Source organism: Calypte anna, chromosome 2 (genome assembly GCF_003957555.1).
Source record: "Calypte anna isolate BGI_N300 chromosome 2, bCalAnn1_v1.p, whole genome shotgun sequence".
Taxonomy (NCBI): domain Eukaryota; kingdom Metazoa; phylum Chordata; class Aves; order Apodiformes; family Trochilidae; genus Calypte; species Calypte anna.
In genome coordinates this window covers 87,090,097-87,107,479 of record NC_044245.1, presented here as the reverse complement: position 1 = coordinate 87,107,479, position 17,383 = coordinate 87,090,097, and positions in this window count along the sequence as shown.

Sequence of the window (17,383 nt, the reverse complement as noted above, 5' to 3'; positions counted from 1 at the left end):
AAAATAACTTCCATGAAAATTGCTTTATATTAGACACAAGTTAGCCCATGCAAAGGGTTTGGAACGAGATGATCTTTAAGGTTCCCTCCAACTCTAGCCGTGATATAATATGGTTGATATGATATGATATGATACAATTGATACGATAAAGAGGTGAAATGTTGAAAGGCTCTTACTACTTTTATTCAGCATTTTTATTTGCTTGTCCTTCAGTTGGGCAAAACAATTGCAACAACTTCTTCCCTAATTATAGTCAGTAGCAATGTTTTCTTTTCATTTCTTTTCTTTTTGTTAAGTTTGTAATTTGAAATTTTATAAATTAGGCAAAGTTATTTCAACATATAAAGTAACACTTAGGTGCTGCAACTATTCATTCAAATATTGTCTCACTCACACTTCTAATTTTTACCTATGATTGACTACTTTGTTATGAGAAGATGTTTGGGTAGTTTCCCCCTTCCTGTTAGCGAAAGGCACTCAAATTTACAAAGAGTTTCCTGAAATAATTTCCACTAGAACTGAGCAAATAGTTACTACCTAATAATTCAGGAAATGTGTTATTAGCTTCCTTCTCACTGACTCTGGGGAAAGATCCTCAAATAAAACTGCTGTGTTGCTAGCAGTTGTTCTTCTCCTTCTTCCCATGTACATACAGTTTACAGATTACATACAGTTCCCTGGAATACTTCACAGTCAAAATTCAAAGTCTTTTGAATGTTCTTAGTAATTTTCACAACTGTATTATGCTGTACTGGCTGAACAAAATAGCCAGTGAGATCTGTATAACCAAATGCCTCATGGTAGGCAAACCATGATCACCTTTTCTCTTTTTCTGTTTGCTGCATTTGCAGAGCTTGAGGATCACGTATTTGAGATGACACTTGTCATTCTCTCTAATACAAGACAAATCACTTGTACTAAGGGATGATGGCCACTTTGGCATCAGAGTGAGAAAGAAAAGGAAGTAAAGAAGTGGAGCTGATTTCTTTGTCTGCTTAGGCTTCACCAAGACAGAAAATTCCACCTTGTCCATTTCCAGTTAAAAAATTATCCCTTTTCCAAGACTGTCACTCATTCTGTTCTCATATTCCTTTATCATGTCCTCTGTGATCCCACTTATTCAAGCTAGAGAGGGTCACCTTTGTGTGAGAAGCACTAAATGTGGTATAGAGGTATAAGTGTGGTATAAGTATTTTATCCTTACGATAACGAGCAATAGAGATGTGGGAAGGGGAAAACTGAGCCTTGAGAGTGGAACCACCCCTGAAACAGAGTTTTTCTTGCAGGAAGCAGTGGATACAGTCTCCCTCTCAATTAGTTCATTTTAATGAGATTTTGATTCTGCTTTGGAAGTTCTTTTCCTCTTCCCAGATACCCTCTTGGAGAGCCTGAATACCATCTAAAGACTAGGGCACCTTTTTTAGAATAACTTAGCCAGAAGAAAATTAAATGGATGGGAGAAGAGTGCAAGCTTTCCTGTTGTCAGCTATTAATATATTCTTCAAAAACATTTGCAGAGAGAATTTCTGGAGGGAGGAAAAACCTTTCTGCTTTTTGAGCTTTAATTTTCAGTTAGAGTCACAATTGCAATCCCAAATCTCTTGCTCATCTGAGACAACACAACCACACCTGCCTCAGCCTGGGACCCCAGAGAGTCCACAGGCATCTCATTCAAATGTCTATGTCTCCACTGCCAGTCATACCTAAGAAAACTCCCAGAATTTCTTTGGGAATCTCTGACAGACCTGAAGATGCTTCGTGCTATTTGGAGGAGCTCTTCCATCAAACCTGTGCAGGACCAGATCCACCTTTTTTTTTTGTTTGTTTTTTTGTTTTTGGTTTTTTTGCAAATCAGGAAGACTTCTCGCTGGTGGTAGGAGAGATCAGGGTTCAGTGATGGCTTTCCCTCAGCTTCCAGGAAGCTATCTAAATGCCAGGCTTGGGATTACTCTGAAGCAAACTGAGCCTGTCCTCCTGCTTGTAGAAGGGGGCCAGCATTTGAATGGTGGCACTATTAAATCTGAATTAAGGTCCAAAGAACTCAGTATGAGTTTGACAGCCTAGCCCAGTTGTCAGAACACTTGGTGGGGAAAAAAGGAACTCCTGGAGAATGTTTAATAGCTATTTCATTATTTAAAATGTGTATTCAAGAAGAACACTTACCCGTGAGTTCACTCACCTTGGTGAGTGCCCCAGCTCACACACCCAGGCTATGCCTGTGTCTTCACACACCTTTTCCATATAATCCAGCAGACTTCCTTTTTCACAATTCAAGCCACAAGAGCATAAGTGAGAAGGTATGGGCTGCCCTACCCTCCTGGCCCAAAGCCACCTGCTCAGGGGTCTCAGCTGCCAACTTTGATTTTCTACAGGCAAAAGAAGGGCTTTAGGATCTGGTGCCCTCTAGACTCAGTTTGCAGTCATGCCAGAAACTGTCAGAAGCTCCTAACCTGAACTAGATGTGAAAAGGTGTGCTTGATGGTCAAAGAAAACCACAGTGGATTTCCACACCGTCTCCTGGTGGATGCCCCTGGCAGGGACCTGCTCCATGCTCTGGCTGCTTGTAGTGTCTTTCTGTGGCACATGCAGGAGGCTCAAGGACCTTCCCTATCTAAGATACAGTTACAAATTGTATCTATGGCATAAAACTGCTCAGGAATGTATGGTACCACTGGAAGAAACAGAATTTCAGCCAATCTGGAAATTTTTTCCAGCCCCAAAATTTCAGTCACTGCCTTTGTAAGCAGCAAGTATCCTGAAATCTGTGGGAAACCTGCCTAAACACTGTGACCTGGTATTTCTGAAGCTGTCACAAAACTAAATTGGCTGAGGGAACTAGAAATAGCTGTCATGCCTTCAAAGCTGGGCATAAAAACACATTTTGTAAGGGCTAAACTTCACATTGTCTTCTTCTCCATTCCCTGCTCCTTTTCTGCATTTCAGCCAGAACCTGAGCCTTTATCTCATTTCAAACAAACCACAAATAATTTTCCCTCTTGGAATTTGTTTGCTATTGCAGTGACACCGTTCTACAGTGCACCAAGAATTTTCTGGAGTTTTTTTTTAATCCTATAACAATACCTCAGTTTTAATTACTTGAGCAAAAGGGTTTCAAGTCCGTCACAGTGCCTTTCAAGACCTGCAAAGATATTAACTGATTCCATAACCAATTACCTACATTTCCCTTTACTTATTGCAAATGTGACCTTTTGTTAGAATTTGATTGCAAGTTTCCTGCTGTGAGTATGTAACTATCTGTGTGTCTGAGAACGGCTACCCTCCACTCATGTGATGACTGCTGTTAATTTTAATACACTTTGATGGCTGGAGAACAAATAAGTGTCTGTGACACAGAGCAGAGACATTTGAAGGTGGATAAACTACCACTTTAATGAGTAGAAATCAGCAAGTAAGGGGGCCTTCCAGTGACAAACCAGAAGACCTTCAACCTAAGCAAAGCACAGTATTCCTCAGTGTGGAGGGGATTAAAAAAAAATAAATCCTATTTTCCATATAGTGATAGAATAAAAAAAAACACCCCATAAAATCATGCAAATTAGAAAAAAGGGTAATACATAAATAAGTGGTCTCAAGAGATAGCCTATTTCTTTTACTAATAAAATTATGTGGGAGAAAATATTCTAGAGAAACCTGTAGTTTTTATTACCTGTTGATAGCAATTCTCTGAGATTCAAAAAAAGAATTGGTCTTTAGAGCTTTTTTCTCCACAGTGGCACTGTATTATTGTTGTTTGGTTTTTTCTTCACTCCAAAGACAATCCTCAGGCTAGAATCCTACCTTTGAAGAAAAATATACTTGCAGATTTGTTGGAGTCAAGACGAGAGCAAAAATGAAAATTAGGGAGCTGAAAGGATTCACTTGCAAGTAAAGATTACAAAAGTTACTTACACTGACTAATAGTGATCAAGCTGAAATATATTAGTTCTTTATAAATATTTAAATAGTATCAATGCTTAAGAGTGAGAAGAATTAATTAACAATAGGTAAAGGCGTATTGTGATAATAGAAAGATTGGACATTGTCTAAAAAATGTGCAGATCGGATTATTTACTTTACAGAAAAAATACATAAATTCCTCCAAGAAAATGAAGAAAAAATACTGCCTGCTTATGTAAAATTATATTGGACTAAAGTTTAGCTCTTGAGTCTGCATTCTTTACTATTATTTCCACTAAAAATGCACAATTGCATAGAGGTTTGATTGTGTAAAACCAGGAGACAAAACCAGCTTTGCACCCAGGCTCTTTTTTTCTTCCATTTCTAGTTTTCCTACAGAGTTTTTGAGTGTATTCTGAAACCTAACTACTGACTTGTTATCACTAGCAGAAGAGTTTGCAGAGCACAGCAATGTCTCTGATTACATGTGAAAAAGGAGGAGCAAGCTGGAAAGATTCTCTGAATACGTTCTTCCCTATTCAGTCACTATTGAATGCTTCCCCAAATGGATGAAATGATCAATTATTATCCTACAGGCTTATCTTCCCTTGCGTTCCCCATCACTGATTAGAGAGACTCATTTATTTTCAGAAAAAAACCTCCAGCTTTTATCTTTTTGCCCCCAGAAAGAAATCCCATCTCCATATCATCTCCAGAATTTACTACTTACCTGGACCCTTATTCCTTTACTGAGCACTCTGCACAATATTAAGTTTCAGATTTGTACGAGGACTTAAGGCCCTCTACAGTATTTTAGTTTCACAGCCCATGGCTGACTTGTTTTCCATTATCACTGTTCATTAAGTAAGCAGAGGAAGGGCATTGCCTTTGTTTAAGAGGCAAAATACTTTTTTTTATAAAAGTCTTTTCAAGTAACAATAATTTCTGCCACTCTCTTAATATTTTGCTCTAAAATTGTTCATGTATAGTCACAGCATTCTATCCTAGTTGCTGGAAGATAATTTTCAGCAAAGATAACACAGAAGATTTAGAGTCAGACGAGCAAAATTGCCATGCTGCTTCTTCCAGCTCCTCCATTCAGTGCCAGTGTGAGAGGACACCCTGCAGTAGCTAATATTCTTCTCAGAAGACAGGAAAAAAGCTCTTGGTCTGGCCCTCATCTTCACTAGCTCATCCTTCCTGAGGTAAATTTTAATGGTCACTTGGTGGTCACTGTCATGAAGTGATCCCACAGTTTCCTGGGACGTGCACTGTTGGCACATACCATCCACAAGGTTGGCCAAAGCTCAGAGTGTTGCTCTACTTTTTTTTTGTTTGTTTGTTTTATCTAGGTCACAGATTGCCTTTGTCCCATTACCTGAGCAGCTCCATGGCTGGTAGGTAGGCAGCCTCCAAAATTGCCCTTCTACTCTTCTAATGACAAAAACTAGCCAGGATGCAGCCAGCAGCTCATATCAACTTTTTTATTCTACTGCCTCCAAGAGTGGCCAGCAGTCATCCATGAACCTACCACTATTATCTTTCCAAATAGCCAAAGAGCTTTTTAAGCCACTTGCCTTGCTGCATAGCTTTTCTGCTATTTTTCTTCTGTCTCAGAAAATGTTTTTTCGATACATTAATAGATACTCTTTTTTCTTTAGTTCAGCAGACTGGAACCCTTTAGATTCCTGGTGTACCCATGGCTGCTTGAAAATGAAAGCCAGTTTCCAAAAACAATATTGTAATGGCAAGAGAATGAGGGCAGCCAAGGCCTGAACCATCAGAGCTATACAGATGGGAGGACAACACTTGAGTGGTAAACTCATTGCCAGCTTGGATCCAGACTTTGTCTTTTTCTACAGCAAGCTAATATGCCACACAGAATTTTGGAATACAAACTGACACACAAGGGTGGAAAATGATCCTAAGGAGGATGAGCAAGTTTTGTGCTCAGCAATAGCCTCAGCCTGGAACTATAGCTCACCCAGCTTAACAGAGGTCAGGAATACAAGTCCAAAGGCTTGGGTGGCACTTCCAGAGGCATTTCCAAGAGGAATGACTGGTAACAAGTAGTTCCACACAACTTCTGTAAAAAAATCAATGTTGAGTCCATGTTCACACTGAAGAGGAACTATCTGTAAAATAGAGTACATTGCAGAACACTGCTCACAAAAAAGGTTCAAGTTTTGTATCAATGTGACCTGTGATTTTTTAGGGGTTTTTTTCTGCTTCTCAGTAAGTGATACTAAAGCAAGCAGGAGGGAAGAAGTGCTTATATTGCAATGGATATTTTTTCATAAAATGTAGTTCATTGCCAGAAAGCCAGTAAAATAGCAAATCTTACAAAATCTGCTTAAATTAAGAGCAAAGAGCATTTCAAATATAAGACAACTATAATGAATTTGAAATCAGAATGATACAAGATGCAAAGCTGCATGTATATGTGAACTGAAAGTGCTTGTTATTAGCATATATTGTATTTACACAACAAACTTGCAGAATATCCCTGATCTATCTCTCTCCATTACCATCTTTCTTATCTCGTTCTCATCTTATTATTTTCCAGCATGAAGTTATTCATACATTTCAGCCTTTTCTGATCTGTTAGAACTCAGTTTTATACATCAAAACCTTCTAAAATTAATTACAAAAATGTCAATAAAAGTAGTAAGGAAATCACTAATAACAAAGGAAATTATGTATTTCCAATACACACCTATGAAAATGCAGTCGGTCTTTATAAGCCACATCTTAAAACTTGTACTGTAGACCACGAAGTTTCTTTATGAGGAACAAAAAGGAAAGCCTGATGATTTGTATCAGTGCAAAGTGTTACAGGACCAGCTCAGTGATGACAAGGGCTTTCAAATTGATTTATTTTTTGCTCCTTCCTCTGCCACAACAGAACAATTTAAACCACTGTGTAGATTGAGATGGATTGTGACATTAGTAGCCACTGGTCTTGCTGGGGGAATGACAGGGGGAATTGCACAGCTTTAAGAGGCTAGAGGTATTGTATATGCAAGACAGACAGGATAGGTGGGATGCAGCTGCCTAAACATTTTCACCTCATGCTATCCTAGGTGTTCTGGGGCAGCCTCAATATCTACCTGGGACTGGCAGGTCTCAGGTAGGACTTCAGGGAGATCCAATTCCCTTGCAAAACAGAACCTGGAGGCCATGTAGGCTTAAAATGTCAGAGCCAATACCAAAAGTGATACTTGACACTCATGCTTAGGCAACTGAATCTTCTCCTCCTTGAGTATTCCTTACCTGCACCTCCTTGGAGTGCCTGGGGCTGTAACTCACCTTTCACTCCATTCCTATCAGAAAAAGGAAATTCTCCAGAGATTTATTTGACACTGAAACTTGCACCCCAAGATTTTGATTCCTCTGTTTTTCAGTTGGGAAAGGTTTGAAAGGATTTTCTGGCTGTTTCCTTTCTTCTTCTTTAGGAGTTCACAGAAAGTGTGGGATGCCCTAGATGGGTCCATAAACCTCACTTCTGGTCTCCATGGCAGAACACAGGGGAACCCCTCCTGGAGCTGTTAGGGTTTGCTAACAGTTTTCTCCTTCTTTTTTATTTAAACTCCTAAGACACATGACCTCTCACAAACTGAATAAAAGATACGAAATCTTTGTTGCCTTCTAACATTGTTCAGTGGTGAGTGCTCTCAGTTAGAAGGTGAAAGATCTGCTCTGAGGTACCTATTAATTTGGAAACAAGTTCATCCCAGTTCTCCAGCCAGCCAGGAGAATGCCTGCAGCAGAAAACTATTGAAGAATTGAAGGTGCAGCCTTCCCAGGCTTGACAGAGCTGTTCCATCTCATGTTAATAATTAAATATTCACTGAAGCATGGACCAGAACCTGACTCTCCCACTTCCCAGGTGATAGCCCTAATTACATGCCTATGTCATCAATCTTTGTCTCTGCTGTAATGAATTGTCATTATTTGTATATACTGGAAGAGTTTAAACAGGAGACAGTTCCCTATCCTCTTCCCCTCCCCTCTGAGTATCTCACAGCATCACTCTTCCTGGCACAAATGAAGAGCTGGGTTCAAATCTTTCCTCTGAATTACACAGGGTAACAAATCTAAGAAGAGATGAATGGGGAATAGCTATAGTCACTGTAGGGTAGGTCTTGAAGACTCTCCCTCTGGCTAGATTGAGGGAGATAGGATAGGAATCTGATAAGAATTCAGCTGAGGTCAGTGTGAGGAAGGATCCTGACCAGGTTGTGCATTCCCATTAACCACAGAACTAGGGCTATAGCAAACTTGCTAGTTCCTTAAGCCTAGAGTTACACACCAAAAGGAATGTAGGGATGCTTAAGCCTTTTTACACATCTAGCCCTTGTGATCCACAGGATTACCTGCAGAGAATTGCATTGCTTCCAACAGTTTTCTAATGAAAGATAATATCAATAATCAACATACTGGTTCTATGCTCCTCTCCCTTCAGGTGCCATTACACAGCCCTTGCCACTGACTTGAACAACATAAAGATTCCACATTAAGGCTCACACAAAAGATCCTTCAGACTCTATAATCACATATTGCCTCTCCGGGGCATTTTCTACAATGCAATACCATATTTTCATATCCATTACTCACATTCTATGTAATACTTTCAGCACTAGCACTTTTGAAATTACCTGTGCAGGCTTTAAATAAGCTGGTTTTACTACACTAAGTAGGTGTTTCCCCAGAGTTTTCCAAAGCTAGATGCTTCCTGAAGTGCAGCTTAAGAGAATTCTTAAGAGTCAGCCAATGTTTACAATTCCTTTAAGAAAACAAATGAGATTAGAACTGATATCCTTGTCACTATTTATAATAAATTCACTAGTTCTGTGCACTCTGTGTGTGTATGGAATTACTAATTCTACAGTCTAGAAAAACTTTCTCTATTATGTTCTGGTCAAAAGAGAGCGTGGATTTTTTTTTTTTTTTTTACATGACATCTTTACACATTAACCTCTTTGGTATTGTACCCTTTCTCTTTAGTGTCTGAGTGCTTTGCCAAGCCAAGCTGCAGCAGGGGCCAAGGCAGTCCCCATGTGACTGGGCTTTAGCTCTTGCAGACCCGATGACATACTGGGACATGATCCTTCTTGCTCCAACATACACTTGCCAGGACAAAGCTCCCACTCGCCAGCTGCTGAATGTACCAGAGCTCCCCTTCAGCCATCTACATCTGCCTCCTGTGACCAGGATGCCAGGGAGAAGCCCCAGTGCTGTGCTGTCAATACCCAGGCTCCCAGCACTGCCACAAGCACCCGTGTGCCCTTATTCCTTTCTGTAAATCTGCACCTGTGAATACTGACTGAATTCTGATACAGATAACATACCCCAACCATCAGTCTTTGGTTCTTCCCTGTTGCACCGACCACATTTGTTTTACAAGTAATTATTGTGTGAAGCAGCAGTAATCAAAACGCTTTATAAAATCCATTCAGATCTCTAATTTTGAAAATGTCCAATGTAAATCTTTTGCACTCCAGCTGTGTTTTTGCTGACAGCAGTTATGAGTGTCACCCCAATGAGTTATTTGGAATTACTCTGAATTTCATCCTAACAGAAGTGACAGGAGAATAAGGCTCTCTGAATCAGGTTTTAATCTGCTCAGAGGGACAAAAACACTTAAAGTAAAACTGAATTTTTCCTTTGTTAGTGTTAGCATTCAAATATCGTGCCTTCAGCTCAGCATGGTCATCACAGAGCCAGAGATGTACAGCAGGACAGTGTATATTGATTCACAAGATCTTATAGGATGACAGAGAATGTTTCACCTCTACTTGGGAAGGAGTGAGGGAATGGCACACTGATAGAGCTTGGATCACAGCATTTTTACAGCAGAAAAGATGGGAAAAGCAGTAAGAACACCTACTAGGACTCCAGTGTGCTTTCTGAAATACAGCTAAAAGCATGATTTATTTGATTTCCTTTCATCTACACAGGAGAAAGACAAACTTTACCTCTGCTTTTCATTGCTTTAATAATTCAGAAAATAAAAGGCAGTGATCTCCCATATCTAAGCAAGAAAATGTGATTAAAATATTAAGAAAAAGGGAAGAGAATAACAGCAACTGAGCAGTTGACTTGGCTACTGTGCAGAACACACCAGTACATCTGCTTTATCACATTATTATTGTGGTGGCTTGCCATGCCATCTAGCAGGGACTCAGGGAACTACCAGTTCTGTGGAAGAGGGGAAAAGGCAACACAAAGGGAAGGAAAAAAGTTCAGGAATATATATTTACTAAGAGAAAATATAAACTATAAAAAGAAAAGTAATTATGAATTAAGAATAGCTTCTACAAAAAATAACTTTTACCTTTAATCCTGTGATACAGACTCAGCACTTTCATGAGTTCCTTATATACTGTATATAAAAATATTTTCCTTCTATTTTTTAACGTGTCATATTTGCTTTTTTTCCTAATATTAACAAAGCAAATCTGCAGCTGGCTTTTCATATATCATGCAGCATTACTATTTCATCCCTATTGTGCCCATTTTCTTAATCCCTTCCCTGAACTTTTTTCTAATGCTTCTTTGATTTGAAACTATCGTGCTTCCAGACCAATACTGAGATAGCACTGACAGTGGTTTGTCATTGCTGATGATCAGATAAACTACCCACCAGCATGTTGAATGTAGTTGCACTTTATTCCTTACTGGCATGTGACTCATTAGACTTCTTACTTTTTTTTTAAAGGGGTAATACGCCATTTTTAAAGTAACTTCCCATCCAAGAAATTACTAATCCCCACAAGATACAACAAATCAATACTATATTTTAAGGCTAACTTCACCACTTCAGCTTTCTATCATAAGAGTATTTTATATTGCATGGAAAAAAATCTTAGTTCTGTTCTTAAGCATTTTTGGAAGCAGAGAAGTTGAATTACAAACATTTTATTTGTTCTTCATAGCTCCAGCCATTCTACCACTTGGCCACACAGGCAAAGCCTTTTCCAGCCTATACATATGTCAATACTATGTTTGCCCCAAGCAACTCTTGAAAGGCCAAGAGAATGACCCCACTGCTGCCCTGCTACCTCTCACTGGGAGCCTAAGCCTCTGGCACACTACAGACATTGATAACTTTGACATTTCTCTTTCATTTTCCCTCTCTCTTCCACAATTTCTACTGTATCTATCTTCCCTCCCTCCTAGCAGGAATGCTGTTACATGCCACAGCTTTATGGCATATGCTTTTTCTCCTCAATTCATCAGTCTTCTTTTGATTTCTCCCTTGCAACACATAGCAAAGAGTGCTCCTGTGACACTCCTGGAGACACCTCATACACATGAGCCTGGATGGCTGTGGTACTGCCAGCTCATGCCTGCAGCTCTGCCATGGATGATGTGATTTTTCCCAAAGTGGATCCACCTCCACGGGCTCCACACTGTGGGAAAATCTATGCAAGGAAGAACACTGAAGTTGAAGATAATTCTGTTAAAAAAGTTTCATTATGTGCTCAGTGAGTAGGTAAATCTAAAAATGATTAATGAATAGGAAAGAAAACAGAAGAACCATTATGACTCTGTATATAGCAGAATGCAGGTGTCTCTGGAGTATTGCCAGCAATTTCTGCTGCTCCCCACCCCCCTCTGAAAAGATGTAATAAAACTAGAGATAATAGAAAGTTAAATAAAACCATGTAGGAACTGATGCTCCCTACTGCTGGTCCAGCCTCGGTGCCTTCATGACTGGACAATAAACAACAAAAGAATAAAAATCATAGAATCATAGAATTGGCTGGGTTGGAAGGGACCTCAGAGAAAAATGCTTTCATCCTCCCTTCTTTGGCACTTTGGTGACTACATCTGCATTTCTGTATCCTATCCCAGTCTCTGTCTTTGAGTTGGAGTCTTTCTGGAAAGTTTTCATTTCTATGCCCACCTTCTTGCTTTGGTGGTGCCCTACATTCTGGGATTTTTTTAGGCTGTAACAACAATTATTTGATAATAGCTTTTAAAGTAAGTGCAATTACCATCAGAAAAGCCATTGAACTCTGTGAATTTTTTGTTTCCAAAGATATTAATCTATTAAGGGATCTGAACTGTAGTTTTAAAAAAAGAAATGGTTGCATAGGAAATGCCATTTAAAGACACAGTGTTCTCCTGCCTGTACTGTCTCCTTTTTACAACCCTGAGTTTCCTCAATTTTCACCCTTGCAATTTTCTTCCCCATCTCACCCAGGAAGGAGTGAGAGACCCTCTGCGTGTTGCCTAGTTATTAGCTGGGGTTAAACCATAAAAACTATGTGGTACAGATATTATGCTTAAGGGAAAGGGTACAGTCCAGATGGATCTTGACAGGCTAGAGAAGTAAGCCAATGTGAACAACATGAGGTTTAATAAGGCCCTTTTCAAGGTTCTGCACCTGGGTTGGGCAATCTCCAGTATCAGTAAAGGTTGGGTGCTGTACAGATTGAGAACAGCCCTGCAGAGAAGGACTTGGTGAGATTGGTAGCTGAAAAATTAGATATGAGACATTACTGTGGATTTGCATCCCAGAAGCCAAATGTATCCAGTGCTCCATCGAAAGAAGCACAGCCAGCAGGTCAAGGGAGGTGATTCCCTCCTCCACTCTGTAGCAAGACAAACCTCTTTTAGGGAATGGCACTTCAAGGTCCAACCAGGTGTTCCAGCGGAGACTTACAAGTAGTGCTCTAAGCCTATGGCTCTCAGAGTTGACTTGCCCGGATCGGTGCTGTTGCTCCAAAAGCAACTGACCTCTCCGCTGGCTTACTCAGGACTGAGCTGAGCCTTTGTTTGGAAGCTCACCTTTTATTGGCCCCCTAATCCTGCTCATGCGCAGTGGGGGCCTGCCCTAATCAGGCACAGGTGGGCTTGACACAAGCTCATGCCCACTACCTGGCAATTAGTAGCACCTGGTTGCCTCATTTCACTACACCACTCTGCTCTTGTGAGACCATACCTGGAGTCCTGCATCCAGTGCAGGGGTCTCCAGTATAAGGCATGGGCCTGTTATAGCAGGTCTAGAGCAGGGTCACTAAGATGATCAGGGGGCAGGAGCAGCTCTCCTGTGAAAAAAAGGCTGGGAGAGGTGGAGTTGGTCTTGCAATACCTAAAGGGGTTTTATAACAGCACAGCAGAGAGGGGCATGGGGGTCCTAGTTGATGGCAAACTGAATATGAGCCAGCAGTGTGCCCTGGCAGCCAGGGCAGGCAGCTGTGTCCTGGGCTGCACCAAGCACTGCGTTGCCAGCTGGTCAAGGGAGGTGACTGTCCCACTCTGCACTGGTACGGCCTCATATTGAACACTGTGTGCAGTTTTGGAAACCACAGGATAGAAAAGAAATCAAATTGTTGGAGAGCATCCAAAGGAGAGCAACAAAGATGGTGATGAGTCTAGAAGGGATGACTTATGAGGTGCAGCTGAAGTCACTTGGATTGTTCAGTGTGGAGAAAAGGAGGCTGAGGGGTGACCTCACTGCAGTCCATGGATTCCTCACAAGGGGAAGAGATGGGGCTGGTACTGATTTCTTCACTCCTGTGACCAATGACAGGACTTGTGGAAATGGTAGGAAGCTGAATCAGGGGAGGTTTAGGTTAGGTAGGAGGAAAAGGTTTTTCACCCAGAGGGTGGTTGAGCAATGGAACAAACTCCCCAGGGAAGCAGTCTCAGCACCAAGTATGCCTGAGTCCAAGAAGCATTTGGATGATGCTCTCAGGCACGTGGTGTGATTCTAGGGGTGCCCTACACAGGGGCAGGAGTTAGACTTGGTGATCCTGACGGGTCCCTTCCAATTCAGTGTATTCTATGATTCTATAAGAAATACGAAAAAGGACTTTTTACCAGGGCCTGTAGTGAAAGAGAAAGGCTGTTTCAGACTCAGAGAGTGTACGTTTAGATTAAATATAAGGGAGACTTTTATTGTTGTTGTTGTTGATACACTGGAACAGATTGCCCATAGAAGCAATTCCCCATACTTGGAAGTGTTCAAGGTCAGATTGGACAGAACTTTGAGCAACCTGGTCTAGTGGGAGGCATCCCTGCCCGTGGCATAGGGGCTGCAACAAGACAGTCTTTAAGGTCCCTTCAAACCTGAACAGTTCTATGTTTCCATGACTGGAATTACTAACCTTAACAAACAGATGAATAAGAAGGGAGAAGAGATACATAATAAAACACCTTAAGTTATATGCAAGGGACAGCATAAGGACAGTGTTACTAAAAAGTGAAATACTTAAAAAGCAATTCCACTGTTGCTCACACAACCAGCTTTCACAGCCCCTTGATGTTTCTCTTCTGAACTCTAACTGTGGCAAGATTAATGAGGGGAAAAAATTGCATATGACCACACAATTTCATTTAGATTGCAGATGCGTGAAAGAGACACAGGAAGTATGTGCAGACTACTGCAAGTTCAGTTTTTGAGTCTGAGTGCTGAATATTCCAATAGGAATATTCTTCTATTATAATTCTTTTTTTATTAAAGAAAAAAAAAATTCTTAACATTCTTTGTTTGCTAAAAGAAAACAACCACCAAAACAACCACCAAAACTTGACAGTAGTCTGTAAAACCCTAGCAGCAGATTCTAGTACTTCCAAGCTCTGCTACAGACATGTCAGCATTTGCAGCACAGAAGTAGCCACTATGGTAGCAGTTCTGGCTGCTGCAGCAGCATCTGTTATTGCCTTGGCAGTAGCACAACCTGGATTCTTCAGATGTTCATCGGTTTTTGACAGACTGGATATTCCTAAGAAGGGCAAATGAAAGAGGAATCCAAAATTCGCCACTGTATAGGTATGAAAATTTCCAAGACGATTAAAAAGGCACTTCTACAACTCAAGGCCTTTCCACTTGAAAAATATCAAAAGCTGTGTTTCACACACACAATGGAAGTGTGCAATTTTTTCAGAGAAACACTTAAACACTTCCTTTAAAATGTCCAGAATTAAGTATATCCTAAAATATAGCATATTTATCAGTTCTTCTTTGCATTGTAAAGGATATACAGAAGATTGATCCAGGCCTTCTATTATGCTTTTCATAAGGCAGTCAAGAAATATAAAAATGGAAAATGCAATGTCCTGGTTTGGGCCAGGATAAAGGTGGTTTTCTGTTTCTGTACTTTTGCTTTTAGCTAAGTCCCTTGTAAGTAGTTGCATTTGCTGAAATTAACAGCAAGTTTCTCATGCAGTGTGTGTGCTTTTAGGACTGATAACACTTGATGTTTATAATTACTGCCAGAGACTGGTATGCAGAGCCAAGGACACTGCTTTCCTCAGCTCTGAGGAAAACGTTTTACTGTCCAGGAGGATAAAGAGGTCCCACCTGAACCCTCCTTTAGGGAGGAACGGACAAGATAGATGCCAGAATTAACCAAACAGAGTATTCCATCCCATATACGTCACACTCAGTATAAATTTGAGGCATCACGTGGGCCGAGCCAGATCTTTTCCTGATTTCCTGTTTCCCTTCCTTCACCCGGCATCCTGGAAGGATCCTGTCTGTTCATCTGCCTGTGGTCCTGATCCGTGCCAGCCCATATCTGTGTGTTCCTGCCTCCAGTTCCCAACTGCTGCCGACTCCAGGAGTCCAGCCTGGACTTTCCCAGGGCTGCCCTACAGCCTCGGTGGTGACGTGAGAGTTATTGGGGGAAAGGGGGGAGGAATGTGGTTTCCATTTTCCTGTATATTTGTATATATTCAGTAATTTTACCTATTTATCACTACTGTTTCATTAAAGTTGTGTAGTTTAGTTTCCAACCCATAAGTCTCTCTCCCTTATTCTCTCTCCTTTCTCTATCAAGGAGAGACAGATTAATAGAGAGCGTCTGTTATTCGGTTTAATTGCCGGGCCAGTGTTAAACCGTGACATGCAATCACCAAAAATATATCTCTTCCCAGTTAAATATTTGTGTATTAAGGAATTCATTACTTCCGTTCTTTGAAGACTTTTAAGTTTTTAGCAAGTTTCCAGAAAACATGTAAAAATAATAGGAGGATATAGAACTAAAAATGTTGGTTAACAAAAAAATTAGGTTGAATATAAGATATTCAATCCTTCCACAAGCCTTTAAAGCTTATTCTTTGGCTTTTAACATGGATTTAAGACATGATTAAGAAAATCTTATGGGGCAAGGGATGCTGATATCCCTACATACCTTCTAAGTAGTTTCGCTGCTTCAACCTCAACTTGGGGACTGGGATTACTTCTATGAAAAGGACATAAGAAAGGAAATATGTGGGTTTTGTAGGGTTTCTTTTTAGGCTGTGCAAAATGCTCAGTGAGATCAAGTTTGGAAACGAAAGATAGTTCCAGGCATCCTGCCTGGAATTTCTGCAGTTTGAGTAACTATTGCAAAAGCAGCTGGGGTGACATCCAGAAGAGACCACACTGCTGGAGATTAATGAAGGGTCTTTGAACATATATAAAATTTCACACCTGACACACAGATTCTTGAGTAAGTTTGATACATCACCCAGCCAAGATACCAAGATCAAGAAGTATTGATCAGCCTTTCTGTATGCCACTATCTGTTATCAGGGTGAGCGAAAGTGGTAACAGAACGAGATATGTAACAAAAAATAAGAAACAAAAAAAGTCTTAACACACCTTCCCCCTGCCTCTCCCTTCTTCCCAGGTTTAACTTCAGATTTCTCTACCTCCTCCCAAGCATCCCAGGGGGGGCAGGGACTGCAGTCAGTCCATCACACCTTATCTTTGCCTCTCCTTCCTCCTCACACTCTCCCTGCCCTAGCATGGAGTCCCTCCCACAGGTCTTCCATGAACTCCTCCATCCTGACTTCTTCCCACGGGGTGCAGTTCTTCACAGAGCGCTCCAGAATGAGTTCAGTCCCTCAGGAACAGACTGCTCCAGCACGGGTCCCCCACAGGGTCACAACTCCTGCCAGGAAACCTGCTCCAGCATGGGCTCCTCTCCATGGGATCAGAGGTCCTGCCAGGAGCCTGCTCCGGTGCTTCCCATGGGGTCAAAGCCTCCTTTGGGCACATCCACCCACTATGGCATGAGGCCCTGCATGGGTTGCAGGTGGATCTTTGCTCCCCTGTGGACTCCCGTGGGCTGCAGGGGGACAGCCTCCCCCACCATGAGATTTTTCTGTATTTGCACACAATGGCAATTTACCTATGAAAGATTTATTTTTTTTTTCCTGGGCAACTTCTGCTTAAATAAAATGTTAATTTTGACCATTCATTTATCTTTCCTTATTTAAAAGATATATGGAGAATGCATACAACTATCCTTTTAGGCAGTTCTGAGGCATTTTATTTTAAAATTGTTCCCAAGTTCTTCTATTTGTAGCAGGTAGTGCATGCTTTCTAAAAATTCCTCTATGCATGGATATTTTCTGTATTAGCAAAAAAAAATTAGACACAAAAATTTAGACCAGTGTTTTCTGCCTCTGAATTACCCTCTTTTCCCCAAATACTCACTAGCTCTTATATTTTCTTCACTACTTCTTTTCCAGTCCCAGTAAG